Source organism: Dama dama, chromosome 1 (genome assembly GCF_033118175.1).
Source record: "Dama dama isolate Ldn47 chromosome 1, ASM3311817v1, whole genome shotgun sequence".
NCBI classification, from domain to species: domain Eukaryota; kingdom Metazoa; phylum Chordata; class Mammalia; order Artiodactyla; family Cervidae; genus Dama; species Dama dama.
In genome coordinates, this window is record NC_083681.1 from 25,029,778 (window position 1) to 25,039,310 (window position 9,533).

Consider the following 9,533-nt stretch of genomic DNA (forward strand, 5'->3'; position numbering starts at 1 on the left):
AAACAATAAAATGGGAAAGACCAGAGATCTCTTCAAGAAAATTAGAGATACCAAGGGAATAGTTCATGCAAAGATGGGCTCAATAAAGGACAGAAATGGTATGGACCCAACAGAAGCAGAAGATATTAAGAAGAGGTGGCAAGAATACACAGAAGAACTGTACAAAAAAGATCTTCATGATCCAGATAATCACGATGGTATGATCACTCACCTAGAGACAGACATCTGGAATGTGAAGTCAAATGGGACTTAGAAAGCATCACAACGAACAAAGCTAGTAGAAGTGATAGAATTCCAGTTGAGCTATTTCAAATCATAAAAGGTGATGCTGTGAAAATGCTGCACTCAATATGCCAGTAAATATGGAAAACTCAGCAGTGGCCACAGGACTGGAAAAGGTCAGTTTTTATTCTAATCCCAAAGAAAGGCAATGCCAAAGAATGCTCAAACTACCGCACAATTGCACTCACTCAACGCTAGCAAAGTGATGCTTAAAATTCTCCAAGCCAGGCTTCTGCAATACATGAACCGTGAACTTCCAGTTGTTCAAGATGGTTTTAGAAAACACAGAGGAACCAGAGATCAAATTGCCAACATCCGCTGGATCATTGAAAAAGCAAGAGAGTTCCAGAAAAATATCTATTTCTGCTTTATTGACTATGCCAAAGCCTTTGACTGTGTGGATCACAATAAACTGTGGAAAATTCTTAAAGAGATGGGAATGCCAGACCACCTGCCCTGCCTCTTAAGAAACCTGTATGCACGTCAGGAAGCAACAGTTAGAACTGGACATGGAACAACAGACTGGTTCCAAATAGGAAAAAGAGTATGTCAAGGCTGTATATTGTCACCCTGCTTATTTAACTTATATGCAGAGTACATCATAAGAAACACTGGGCTGGATGAAGCACAAACTGGAATCAAGATTGCCAGGAGAAGTATCAATAACCTCAGATATGCAGATGACACCACCCTTATGGCAGAAAGTGAAGAAGAACTAAAGAGCCTCTTGATGAAAGTGAAAGAGGAGAGTGAAAAAGTTGGCTTAAAAGCTCAACATTCAGAAAACTAAGATCATGGCATCTGGTCCCATCACTTCATGGCAAATAGATGGGGAAACAGTGGCTGACTTTATTTTTCTGGGCTCCAAAATCACTGCAGATGGTGATTGCAGCCATGAAATTAAAAAACGCTTACTCCTTGGAAGGAAAGTTATGACCAACCTAGACAGCATATTAAAAAGCAGAGACATTACTTTGTCAACAAAGGTCCATCTAGTCAAGGCTCTGGGCTTTCCAGTGGTCATGTATGGATGTGAGAGTTGGACTATAAAGAAAGTTGAGTGCTGAAAAATTGATGCTTTTGAACTGTGGTGTTGGAGAAGACTCTTGAGAGTCCTTAGACTGCAGGGAGATCCAACGAGTCCATCCTAAAGGAGATCAGTCCTGGGTGTTCATTGGAAGGACTGATGTTGAAGCTGAAACTCCAATTCTTTGGCCACTTGATGTGAAGAGCTGATTCATTTGAAAAGATCCTGATGCTGGGAAAGATTGAGGGCAGGGGGAGAAGCGGACGACAGAGGATGCGATGGTTGGATGGCATCGCCAACTCGATAGACATGAGTTTGAGTAAACTCCTGGAGTTGGTGATGGACAGGGAGGCCTGGTGTGCTGTGGTTCATGGGGTCGCAAAGAGTCGGACACAACTGAGTGACTGAACTGAACTGAATAGCCCTGAAAATTTTTTAGAGCATGGATGAAAATAATTTTTCAAATTCTTTTGAATAAAGGAAGCATAAAATTAATTCAAAAACCTAACTATAAACTAACACTCTTATAAACATTATTAGCAATCTTCTTTATGCGGGGTGGGCAAGCTGGCGACTCAGAGGAGTGCAGATGCTGCTGGTGACCGTGTGGCGCATCGCTGTGGGGCCAGGAATTGAAAGATAGCCAGAATGGCTGAAAATGGTGATAATGAAAATGGCTGCTCTGGAGGCCAAAATCTGTCATCAAATTGAGTATTATTCTGGAGACTTCCATTTGCCACGGGACAAATTTTTAAAGGAACAGATCAAACTGGATGAAGGCTGGGTACCTTTGGAGATAATGATAAAGTTTAATAGGTTAAACCATTTAACGACAGACTTTAATGTAATAGTAGAGGTCCTGCATAAATCAAAGGCAGAACTCATGGAAATAAGTGAAGATAAAACTAAAGTTAGAAGATCTCCAAGCAAACCCCTTCCTGAAGTGACTGATGAGTATAAAAATCATGTAAAAAACAGATCTGTTTATAATAAAGGCTTCCCAACAGATGCAGCTCTTGATGAGATAAAAGAATGGTTGGACGATAAAGGTCAAGTACTAAACATTCAGATGAGAAGAACGTTGCACAAAGCATTTAAGGGTTCAGTATTTGCTGTATTTGATAGTATTGAATCAGCTAAAAAGTTTGTCAAGACCCCTGGCCAGAAGTACAAAGACACAGACCTGCTAATACTTTTCAAGGAAGATTACTTCACCAAAAAAAAAAGAAAGAAAGAAAGCAAAATAAAATGGAAGCTAAATTAAGAGCTCAACAAGAACAAGAAGAAAAACGAAAGCTAGCAGAAAGTGCTGAAATGAAATCTTTAGAAGAAAAGATTGGCTGCTTGCTGAAATTTTCAGGACACTTAGATGATCAGATGTGCAGAGAAGATTTGCACACCCTTTTCTCAAATCATGGTGAAAAAAAAAAATGGATACACTTTGTTAGAGGAGCCAAAGAGGGAATAATTCTATTTAAAGAAAAAGCTAAGGAAGCACGGATAAAGCAAAAGAGGCCAATAATGGTAACCTACCACTAAGGAACAAAGAAGTCACCTGGGAAGTATTAGAAGGAGATGTGGAAAAAGAAGCACTGAAAAAAATAATAGAAGATCAACAAGAATCTCTAAACAAATGGAAGTCAAAAGGTCGCAGATTTAAAGGAAAAGGAAAGGGAAATACAGCTACCCAGGCTGGGTCTGCTAAAGGAAAAGTACAGTTTCAGGGCAAGAAAACTAAATTTGATAGGATGATGAACGTGATGAAAATGGTGCATCTGGAGCAGTAAAAAGAGCACGAGAAGAAAGAGATGAAGAGGAACCTCCATCAAAACAACAGAAAACAGAAAATCGTGCCAGAGACCAGTAGTTTAATAAACAAATTTTTTATTCATTTTAATTAGATTTTAAGCTGCTTTTGTCTTTGGAGGCTGTTAAAAAGAAAACCGAATTAGATCCACTTCGATGTCTACCTGTAAGAGAGGAAGAATTTTTGTTGTTGTTGTTGAACTTGTCTTTTGTTTTCAAAGTGAGTTTTTTTAATGTGCAGCTCTGTTTGTGTTCTTTTGGATTATTCAAATATCAAAAGAAACATTCTTCCATTAATTTGCCTTTGTAATATGAATGTATTAGTACAAAGTAATAAAATGTATACTGCATAAAAATAAAAAAAAATAAACATTATTAGCAAAAATTCTAAATAAAGTGATACACTAATACTGGGTGAGATTTTTTCCCAGTAATGCAAGGAAGAGTCAATATTAAGAAATTCATTAACACATTTACTGTATTAACAGATAGAAAAAGAAAAATGATAAGATTATCTGCACAGATGCTAAAAAGGCATATGATAGAATTCAATAATCACTCTTTTCGCTTTAATTTATATGTAGTAGTGCTCAGATGCTCAGTTGTGTCCCACTCTTTGCAGCCCCATGGCCAATAGCCAGCCAGGCTCCTCTGCCCACGAAATTTTCCAATCAAGAATACTGGATGATGATTTTGTGTGTGTGTGTGTGTGTGTGTGTGTGTGTGTGTGTGTGTGTGTGTGTGCACGCAAACCATTATTGAGTTGTATACTTAGTGAATTGTGCTCTTTACTGTATATGTGGGGGCTTCCCAGGTGGCACTAGTGGTCAAGAACTGCCTGTCAATGCAGGAGACATAAGAGACACAGGTTCGATCCCTGGGTCAGGAAGTAGGAGTAGGAAATGGCACCTCACTCCAGTATCCTTGCCTGGAGAATTCCATGGACAGAAGAACCTGGCGGGCTACAGTCCATAATGTCACAGAGAGTCAAACATGACTGAGCAACCAACACTCACTTTTCAGTCATCATCCTGATCCTAATACAGGATATTTCCAGCCCTCCAGAGAACTCCCTCAATCTACCTTCTCCGTCAGTAATCTCTCCTCCAAGGGAAACCTTGTCCTCACTTTTTTTTTTTTTAACCGTGTATTACTTTTTTGTCTCTTTAGGAATTTTCATATAAATTGAATCATACCATAGTCACATTAATTCATTAGACTCTTAATTAAAAGGTTTTAATGACAATTCCCTCAACATGATAAGATATATCTCTCTGAACCCCAGAGTTTAAAGAGGAAACATCAGAAGCATTTTCAGTAATGGTAGGAATTCAGAAAAAAATGTTCACTATCATTGGTAGTAAGCTGTGCTAGAGTACTAGCCAATGCAGTTAGACACAGAAAGAAATTGAAGTTATAAATATTGAAAAGGAGGAGGAAATTTTTTCAGTATTTTCATTTGGGAAACCCTAAAAATACAACAAGGAGGAAAAAACACCAAATAAACTATTATAGTTCAGTTCAGTCACTCAGTCTCTTTGCAACCCCATGAATGCCAGCCCTCCCTGTCCATCACCAACTCCCAGAGTCCACCCAAACCCATGTCCATTGAGTCGGTGATGCCATCAACAATCTTATCCTCTGTCATCCCCTTCTCCTCCTGCCCTCAAACTATTATAAGCAGTGAGAGATTTCAGTGCCCTGGCTAGATACAGAATTAGTATATAGAACTTAAGAGCTTCACATACGCAAACAACAAATGACAATTTGAAGGCATAATAGAAGACAGATTTCATTTGCAACAGCAAAAAATACACATACAAATAAAGATGAAATACTAAGCAATGAAAATTAATGGTAAATGTGCAAGATTGATGTGAAGAAAACTAAGAATACAAAAGAAGATTTGAACAAATGAAAAGGCATATAATGGTCTTGACGACACTTAACATTACGAAGATATAAATTCTCCTCTATCTATGAATATAATTAATGTAAACTATACATTTAAGTATATTCAAATATAAAAGTATATTCAAGTATATTATAATGCTACAAAAGTTAAAACATTGTGATATGACATATGAATAGACTGACAGATCATTGGCACAGAAGAAGAAAAAAAACAGAAATAAATCCAAATAACCTGTGAAATTAGTACATTATAAAGAAACCATATGAAATCAGAAGGGATAAATGGATTCTTTAAAAAAAAAATTAATTCTGGGAAAATAGGAAGAAAACCCCCCAAAGAAATTAATTTTTATTCATACAACACCTCCACAGGAAGAAATTCCAAATGTTGAATAACAGTTTCAAACACAAAACTGATATCATAGTAACATCAGAAGAAAACATGGGAGAACACTTTTTTTATCACCTTGGAGTATAAATGACCTAAATATGATCCAAACCTCAAAGGCCACAAAAGAAACACCAAAAAGATTGTCAACATAAACGTGTTTAAAGACCTGCATAGCAAAAGCAACCATATGTAAGATTAAAAGACAAACCAAAAGCAGAAAATATCTGCAAGTCATATCACAATTTCTTTAACATATAAAGAGTTCACAAATCAATAAGAAAAAGAATCTAACAGAACAATAAAAAAAGGCACGAAACATTTGGAACAGTTTATTGAATAGAAAATGCAAATGGGTTTTAAGTATAGGGGAAAAATAATTAACTCCACAGATGATGAGATCTACAAAATAAAATTATGCTGAGATATCATTTGTCACCTATTAAATTGGCAATTATCAAAATGCTAGATATTGCTAAATTACTCTCCATAGAGGTGACACCAATTTACACTCCCTCGAACAATGCACGATAAAATATATCCCAATACACTCTTTGTGCTCATATATTGTGGATGGAGGTGTAAATTGGTATAACATCTATGTAATTTAGCAATATCTAGTGTAATTAAAAATGCATGAACACTCTTGATCCAGAAATTCTACTTCCAAAAATGTTTACTTGGCTAGATTCCAGCATGAGTGAAATAAAGTCGTTTGTTCTTCCCATCACCACTGTAACTGCAAACGGTTAGACAGTAGTTCACTAGTTAAAGAAAGTACTTATGAGAAATTGTGGTCGAAAGTGCAAGGGGTTGCAATAGAATGTTATAAAGTATACTACCACTTATGTTGTAAAAAGAAAAAGGAAAAAGGGGAATATATATATATATATATATATATATATATATATATATATATATGACATGTGTAACCTTTAAGCTCTATCTTAAAAGAATGCCTAAGAAGCTAGTAACATTTGTCACTATCAGGAAGAAGACCTGAATGTCTAGGGGACAGTGGTAAGTTTTCACTCATGTACAATCTTGTACTTTTTGAATTCTGAATGATTCTGAAGATCTCCCATAATCGTAGGGCTTCCCTGGTGGTTCAGTGGTAAAGAATCCACCTGCCAATGTAGGAGACACGGATTCGATCCCTGGGTCATGAAGATCCTCTGGAGAAGGAAATGGCAACCCACTCTAGTATCCTTGCCTGGGAAATGCCATGGACAGAGGAGCTTGGCATGCTGCAGGCCATGGGGTCAGAAGGAGTCGGACATGGCTGAGCGACTGAACACCACCACCGCCTCCATACTTGACTACTGGAAAAACCATAGCTTTAACTATATGGATCTTTATCGGCAAAATGATGTCTCTGCTTTTTAATACTCTGTCTAGGTTTGGCATAGTTATTCTCCCAAGGAGCAAGCGTCTTTTAATTTCATAGCTGTTCCAAAACCCTAGAAAATGAAATCTGACACTGTTTTCACGTTTTCCCCATCTATTTGCCATGAGGGCTTACCTCATAGCTCAGTTGGTAAAGAATCCTCCTGCAATGCGGGAGACCTGGGTTTGATCCCTGGGTTGGGAAGATACCCTGAAGAAGAGAAAGGCTACCCACTCCAGTATTCTGACCTGGAGAATTCCAGGGACTGTATAGTCCATTGGGTCACAAAGAGTCGGACGTGACTGAGCGATGTTCACTTTCCCTTTCATTTGCCATGAAGTGACAGAATTGAATGCCCTGATTTTCATTTTTGAATGTTGAGTTTTAAGCCAGCTTTTTCACTCTCCTTTTTCACTTTCATTAAGAGGCTCTTTAGTTCCTCTTCACTTTCTGACATTTACCACATCTTCTTTATCCATTTATCTGTTGATGGACACTTAGATTGCTTTCATAGCTTGGCTATTGTAAATAATGCTGCAATGAACACTGGGAGTGTCTCTTTTCAAATTAGTGTTTCCACTGTCTTCAGATTTTTACCCAGGAGTGGAATGGCTGGATCATATGCTAGTTCTACTTTCAATTTTTTGAGGAAGCTTCATACTGTTGTTTTTTTTCACAGAGGCTGCAAAAATTTACATTCCCACTAACAGTGCACTAGAGTTCTCTTTTCTCCACAACTTCCACCAGCATTTGTTATTTGTAGATCTTTTAATAATAGCCATTCTGACAGGTGTAGGGTATCTCATTCTAATTTTGATTTACATTATGATTAGCAATGATTGATGATTCGCTGAGCATCTCTTCATTTGCTTGTTGGCCATCTATATATCTTCTTTAGAAAAATGTCTATAAGGGTCTTCAGCCCATTTTTAATTGGATTGTTTGGTTTTTTAAATATTCAGTTGTATGAGCTCTTTATATGTTTTGGATATTAACCCCTTATTGTTCATATCATTTGCAAATACTTTTTCCTATTCAGTAGGTTGTATTTTGGTTTTGTCAATAGTTTCCTTTGCTAGTCAAAAGCTTTTAAGTTTAATTAGTTCCCCTTGTTTATTTTTGCTTTTGTTTCCTTTGCCTTAGGAGACAAATCCCAAAAAATTATTGCTACATTTTATGTCAAGGAGCATTCTCCTTATGTTTTCTTCCAGGAGTTTTATGGTTTCCAGTATTATGTTTAGGTCTTTAATCCACTGTGAGTTTCTTTTTGCATATAGTATGACCAAATGTTCTAATTTATTTATTTTACATGCAGGTGTCCAGTTTTTCCCACCACCACTTAACTGAAGAGACTATCTTTTCTCTATTGTGAATTTTGCTCACTTTGCATAGATTAATTGACCATAAGTGTGCAGGTTTATTTCTGAACCATCTTTTCTGTTCCAGTAATCTAGGTGTCTTTATTTGTGGCAGTTCCATACTGTTTTGATGGCTGTAGCTTTGTAGCATTATCTGAAGTCCAGGATCATAATAACTCCTGCTCTGTTCTTTCTCAAAACTGTTTTGGCTATTTGGAGTCTCTTGTGTTTTCATACAAATTTTAGAATTATTTGTTCTAGTTCTGTGAAAAATGCCATTATTTTAACAGGGTGTGTCACATATGATCTTTATTGTATTGAAGTATGCTCCCTCTATACTGATTTTGAAGAGAGTTTTTACCATAAATGAAAACCAAAAGCTTTATCTACATCTATTGTAATGATCATATGATTTTTATTCTTCAGTTTATAATGTGATTTGTGGATATGGAGCCATCTTTGCATCCCTAAGATAAATCCCACTTGGTCATGATATATGATCCTATTAATATATTGTTTAATTTGGCTTGCCAATATTTCATTGAGGATTTTTGCATCTATGTTCATTGGTGATATTGGCCTGAACTTTACTTTCTTGTGATAACTTTGTCTGGTTTTGGTATCAGGATGAGATTGGCCCCATAGAATGAGTTCAACGGCAGTCCTTCCTCTTAAATTTTGTGAAGTAGTTCGTGAAGGATAGTTAACTCTTTTCTAAATGTTTGGTAGAATTCACCTGTAAAGTCATCTAATCTTAAACCTTTATTTGGGGGGAGTTTTTCTTAATTAATGATTAAATTTCATTACTAGTATTTGGGCTATTCATATTTTCTATTTCTTTCTGGTTCGGTCATGGGATATTGTACATATCTAGGAGTTTGTTTCTTCTAGGCTGTCCATTTTATTAGTGTATAGTTGTTCATAGTAACCTTTTATGACCCTTTGTATTTCTGTGGTGCCTGTTGTAACTTCTCTGTTTTCATTTCTGTCTTTATTGATTTGGGCCCCCTCTGTTTTTACCTTGATGAGCCTGAAGGTTGCTGAAATTTTATCACTTGTTTATCTTTTCAAAGAACCTGTTAGTTTCCTTGATCTTTTCTACTGTATTTTGATCTCTGTGTCATTTATTTCTGCTCTAATCTTTATGACTTCTTTCCTTCTATTAACTTTGGATTTTGTTTGTTCTCTCTCAAGTTCCTTCAAGTGTAAGGTTATGTTGTTCGTTTGATATTTTTTCTTCTTTCCTGAGGTAGGTTTGTATCATTATAAACTTCCCTCTTAGAACTGCTTTTGCTGTGTCATACAGATTGTGGATCATTGTGCTTTTGTTTGCATTTGTCTCCAGATTGTTTTTTTTTTTTTTTTCAGCTG

General features: G+C 36.5%; 1 pseudogene; it reads left to right on the plus strand.

Moving 5' to 3' along the window:
• Window positions 1–1,957: 1,957 nt before the first annotated feature.
• LOC133045376 (lupus La protein homolog) lies at window positions 1,958–3,176 on the plus strand (annotated as a pseudogene).
• Window positions 3,177–9,533: the final 6,357 nt, after the last annotated feature.